General features: G+C 45.1%; 1 pseudogene across 1 annotated transcript in view; it reads right to left on the bottom strand.

Annotated features, from left to right (window-relative positions):
* Positions 1-6,297, bottom strand: part of LOC309808866 (centrosomal protein of 78 kDa-like) — a 1,034,926-nt pseudogene that overhangs the window by 58,112 nt on the left and 970,517 nt on the right. The window lies entirely within an intron of this gene.

Raw genomic sequence — 6,297 nt, 5'->3', positions numbered from 1 at the left:
CGGGGTTCACCTTTTCTAGCAAGTTTCTTAAGTAGACTATCCCTCTAACTGTTGATAAAGCAGCCCAAAGGGGTGGGATGAGCACTAAGATCATAACTGAGAGTCTGGACACTTAGAGAGGAACCCACAACTACCCAAACATTACTTTCCTCATGGTCATTGAATAGATAGGTGATGTCGAGGGTCCCAAGCAATTCTTTTTTTTTTTTTTTTTTTTTTTTTTGCGCTACGCGGGCCTCTTGTTGTGGCCTCTCCCGTTGCGGAGCACAGGCTCCGGACGCGCAGGCTCAGCGGCCATGGCCCACGGGCCCAGCCGCTCCGCGGCATGTGGGATCCTCCCAGACCAGGGCACGAACCCGTGTCCCCTGCATTGGCAGGTAGACTCTCAACCACTGGGCCACCAGGGAAGCCCCCAAGCAATTCTTTTTTTATTTTTTTTAACTTCTTTAATTTATTTATTTTGGCCTGCTATGGGTCTTCGTTGCTGCGCCCGGGCTTTCTCTAGTTGCGGCGAGAGGTGGCTTCTCTTGTTGCGGAGCAGGGGCTCTAGGCTCGCGGGCATCAGTAGTTGCACCACCCTGGCTCAGTAGTTGTGGCTCGCGGGCTCTGGAGTGCAGGCTCAATAGTTGTGGCGCACGGGCTTACTTGCACCGCGGCATGTGGGATCTTCCCGGACCAGGGCTCGAACCCCTGTCCCCTCCGTTGGCAGGCGGATTCTTAACCACTGCGCCACCAGGGAAGCCCGCAAGCAATTCTTTAAAAACATAGAAAATGAACACAAGCTTATAAAATCTCTGCCCAGTCGCCACACAGGAGGCGTGCCGTCTAGCATCAAACTACAGGCTCAACAAAGGGTAGGAAGACCGGCGAAGAACCCCATCTCAGGCGGGAAGCCGCCAGGATCCCCGGGCGAGCTAGGCCGGCGCCGGGGCAGCGTGGCACGCGGCGGGAGCTGCCCTGTCACTACCCCCGGGGCACCGGCGGACCAAACGCGGGGACACGCGGGCTCCCACCGGGAAAGGACGCCGGCAGCGCCGGTCCCAGCCTCGCCTCTCCATACCTGTCATAGAAGGGATGCTCCTCGCCGAAATCCCTTAGATGCTTCTTCTGCTTTTTAGTTAGGGAGTTGAGCAGCTGGCTCTGGCTCCGGCTCCGGCTCCGGCTCCCGCGTTTGACCATGGGGAAGACGTCAAGTCAGCCAACCTCCAAGAATCGCGTTTTTCACCTGGAAGTCGTCTCGTCAACCCACTCACGCGGGATTGCCAACGGCGCTTTACGGCGGAAGCAGGGTGCCATAAAGCAGACCCGCTTTACGTCGCGCTTGTACGACAGGCGTGGCTGTGAGAATCAGCCTGCATAAACGTGTAGTAACTGAGATGGTTGAATGCAGTGCCTTTCTATTATGCCATAATACAAATACCAACTAACATTTAAGGCTGCCGGTGCATCTCAACTCATCCTCACAACAGTAAACAAATAGGCCTTGTTAATAAGCCTGATATCGGAGATGAGAAAGCTGATGCTTACAAAAAGTTACATACACATTAGCAAGAGAGGAGATGGAAACCTAATTCTCTCTGATGCGACCACAGGCTTTTCCCACTAGGATCTGCCACGTGCATGTGCTGTGTGAAGAATGAGGACGCAAGGCTGAGATTCCCGCCCTTACCCTACCCCCTCATTTTCTGAAAGTATTGCAAGGGCCCTTGGTAACACATCTGTTCTGGCATTTTTCATGTTATAAAAGCAAAAACACATCCAGAGAGGTAAAGTGACTTTCCTAAATCACCCGGAGAGTCGATGTTAGAGAAAGCAGTCAAACTCAATAAAGTGTCTCAAAACTGAATTGGGGCAAATTGGGATGGAAAACTTTTAAAGGGTAAGTAACTTTTCTATATCTGGGTCGTGGTGGTGGTTACACCTGGTATACAATTACCAAAATTAATCAAACTGTACCTTTGAAATTGGTACATTTTAATGCAAGTAAATAATAATCTCAATAAACAAAGAGGCCAAAACAGCGCAACTGGACTTAATACTCTAGAGACAGGCAGAGTGTGCAGGGATACTTAAAAACCACAGGATAGGGCTTCCCTGGTGGCGCAGTGGTTGAGAGTCCGCCTGCCGATGCAGGGGACGCGGGTTCGTGCCCCAGTCCGGGAAGGTCCCCCGTGCCGCGGAGCGGCTAAGCTCGTGAGCCATGGCCGCTGAGCCTGCGCGTCCGGAGCCTGGGCTCCGCAACGGGAGAGGCCACAACAGTGAGAGGCCCGCGTACCGAAAAAACAAAACAAAACAAAAACCACAGGATAAACACAGAGACACTTTTTTTCTAATAGTAACTTACAATGTCAATCATAAACCACAGAATTCACCTGAATATTTAAGGTAAAATAGGAGCCATCAAAGATAGTGTTCACTGCCTCTGCTCTTAGAGGAGCGTCTGTGAGAGAATTGGAGCTTTGTCCAATACCATGTCACAACTATAGAAGTCGCACTACAACTATTAAAATCCTAGTTTTGTCGTTCTGGGGACCATCTACTCCTAATTAGATTCTGGGAGCTTAGGGTGGCGTACGGAGGCAAGGGGAGGGAGTATCAAGAAAATATGCAAACAGCAGGTAGTGCCAGCAGATGGCCCAGCCAAGGAACCCAGAAACAAACAGACATGTGTCTTCTGTCTCATTTCAAGATAAAAAGTACAGTCACTTACGTAAACAAAAGGCTGCTTGCAAATGTCATCATACATACTAAGGCACTAACCACAGTATAACCTGGCTATGACAATAAAGTCATACAATGTTTTTTCTCCTCCCACCCTATTCCAAGTGCCCCAGCTTCCCTCCCCAGAGGCAACCAGTTTCTTGGTGTTCTTCCAGAGATCTGCTATAAAAAGCTATACTCTTGAGCACTTGATGTGACTCTTTACTCTCTCCTGCTTTCCATGTCATTGTAGTCCTATGGACAGGTCTAGACTGTTCCCAGGTTCAGACACAACTGTGCCCTAGCTCCACCCAAGTGCTCTCATCATTGGCTCACTGAGCCCGCTTCTGAAAATATTTATATTAGCCTTTGACAACATAAAAGGGGATGCTTTGTGAAATTTTAACCTGAGAGTTCGGAATTGAAACATATTTTTCATGCCTCCAGTGAAAGTTCTCTTAGTAAAACTCACACAAAGAGGATGCATGTGCCAACTAGTGAAGGCCCTGGGAAAATTGTAATAAAGGCAAAATTTGTTCTTCCCTTTTTTCTTCTCACGCTCAGCCCTTCCTTTTCCCTCCTGCAGGGTTGTCTTTGCCCTTTGCCCTCAGGGACTCAGTATTTTCAGGGGTAAAAACAATCCAGGAAATAATCTTTTATACTAGTTTGTAAAGAGAGGCTGATGAATTAATGTTACTTGGGTATTTTCAATTCGGGGAGACTCCCTAGGATAACGATCTCAAGGGGTGGGAGGGGGGTGGCTGTCCCTTAAGACAAGATGGTCAGAGTATTCAGAAAAGTGTTAGTTTTTCTTTATTAAAAACTTTTTCTTTGGAAAATTTCAAGTATATACAAAAGTAGACAAAACAGTATAATACACTCCCATGTTCCCATCCCTCGGCTTCAATGCAAGGTATGCCCACCCACTACCCCTAACTCCCGCCCCTGTATTATTTTTGAAGCAAATCCCAGACATTGTATTATTTTATCTGTAAATATTTATTTCTAAATATCTAAAAGGTAAGGGTTCTTTCTTTAACATAGCTACAATGGCACTATTTCACCTCAAAAAAAAGATGATAACAATTATTTAATATCATCATGTAACCAGTCAGTATTCAGATTTCTGATTGTCTCATAAATGTCGTCTTTTTTTTTTTTTTTACACTGTCAGTTGAACATGTTCTGCTGTTCTCTGTGTCTCTCGCGAATACATTGTGGGATTTAGAACTTTGATCAGATTTCATTATAGCTGATATTTTAGACTTCCATCAGGAGGCGTATACCGTCTGGTTGTCTTTCATTTTGTGATGTTACCAGTCATTGGTAGTCAATGTCTAAATTCGTTAATTCATTAGAGGTCACATTCTAATTCTATCATGAGGTGATATTCTAATTCTATCATTTCTTCTTCACTTACTTGCTGGACTATTTCTATGAAAGCAAGCTTTTCCTTCCCCTAAATTTTGCTTACCCAGTGGTACTGTTTGTATAGGAAAAGCAGAAGAAATGCTTGATTCTCTCCCTTCATTTACTAATTTTCAACACAAGGAGTCAATTCACTGGATCTTCTCATGTTGACCAATCAAGTTTTTTTTTTTTTAATTTTTAGTATCATTATGAACTCATGGAATTATACAAATTGATGTGTTTTAATCCCTTGCAAGTATTATGGTGTACATGATTTGAAAGAGCATATTTGACATATAGTGATGTATTTGAAAAGACAAACTATGTCCTAATACAAACCACAGAAAGTAAACAGGAGTCTATCTGAGATTCTCAACAGAGCAGGGATGGGAAGGTGGGGAAGGAGCACAATTTGAGGATACAGATCAGATGCTGGGGAAGTTTGAGTTTTGAAATTTATGTGATAATATAAGTGGTAACAAGGGCACATGTGTTCAAGATATGTTGACAGGGAGCCATAAATAATCCAAAGGTATGACTCTCTAATTATGAAAGCTCCGACACCTCAGCTACTGATTTGGGAAGATTCTGGGGAAGGTGTGTGTGCACCCACACATCTGTCTCCTCCTAGATGCCTCAAATCAGACAGTCTCCTCCACCACATGTATGCATACATGTCTGTATACACCCCAAAGCCATCCAGCCTCTTCCTGAGAGTGCTGGCAGAAATCAGTCTCTCGCTACCTGTATAATGAAATGAGCTTGTTTATTCATTAAAAAAAATGTACTAAACACCACGTGCCAGGTGCTGTGCTAGTAGCTGAGGCTGGGGGAAAGAATAAGATCCATTCCAGCCTCTTCAAGGAGCTCTCAGCCTCATCCAGGTATGGATAAGTATGCAGACTCTTACGATACACTGTGATAAATGCTAAACTGATAGATGCTGGGTGCTAAGGAAGCAGCTCAGTCAGAGTTTTGGTGCTGCTGGGGGTTGGGGGCCGGTGGGGGAGGGTCATCTGCTGCCTTTGAGCGTTTGTCAGCCTGTCACGCTCATTGAACATCGGTATTGAACTTGAGATTAATCTAGATTCTAGATTTTAGGCTGTATGAGTTGTTTCAGCTGACTTCATGAACAGCATGTGTGTGTGTTCAAGACAGGGTATGAGGGATATAGGGCAACAGGAAATTAGAGAGCTGGGTAGTCATCGGATTCCACAGCGTTTATTGTGTAAGGAGCAATGAGTTTTCTAGGTGGAGCATGTTTTAGATAACGAGATTATGTCTGAAAAGAGAAAAGCTTTGTAATGTATTTCAATGCACTCTACATAACTTGAAAATGCAAAACACTATTATATATAGTGCCTACACTTTCTATTCATCTGTACCCAGAAGAACTATCCATTGTCAAACCCAGAGCCTGGCATAGAGTGACCTGTAATAATTATGTTTCCTCAAGCTTATCAGAGGTTGTTTTATATTAGGCCTAGCCTAAAACTGAAATATTTTATCAGATTATATTCACCTGACTGAGAACAAGGCTAAAATGCTACACTAGAGGGGATAAAGTTTTACCTCCCTCTCTCTAGTGGAATGTTGGTGTAACTACATTCTGTTTTTCACATTTTTCTGGCAGAGGCTTAGCAGGCAAACCTTCATTCATTTATCAAACATTTTCTAAACAGTTACCATGTTCCTGTCATAATGTTAGGCATTAATGATTTAAAAAGCTCAGACCTCAGGCTTTCCCCTTGAAACACCTCATAGTCTAGTTGGGGGAGACAAAGCAATTAACAAATAATTATGTTGTCATGGGCTAGATTAGAAGGGTGTCTACAAAGGGTTTTAGGAACCCAGAAGATAAAGAAGCTCCTCTTGCTGTGGAGGAGAGAGGAAAGGTCATGGGGAGTTGCAGAGAGGATGCACTGAGTCAGGGTTTCCTGGGAAAGAAGGTTCCAGGGAGAGGGAATAGCATGAGCAAGGTGGAAAGATGTGTTTGGAGAACTGTCTGTGGACCCTGTTGCTGAGGTGGGTGGGTGGGAGTAGAGAGGTTGGAGAGACGGACAGGTGAGGATTCAGCCCACTAAAGGCCTTGCATGCCTTGCTGGGGCATTGAGGCCCAATCCCATGTAAGGTGAGGAACCCTTAAAGGATTTCAAGCAAGGGGGTTATGTGAACCGATTTGGACTT

This window comes from Mesoplodon mirus (assembly GCF_964341445.2).
Source record: "Mesoplodon mirus genome assembly, chromosome: 7".
NCBI lineage: Eukaryota > Metazoa > Chordata > Mammalia > Artiodactyla > Ziphiidae > Mesoplodon > Mesoplodon mirus.
This window is presented reverse-complemented; position numbering and strand designations above follow the sequence as displayed.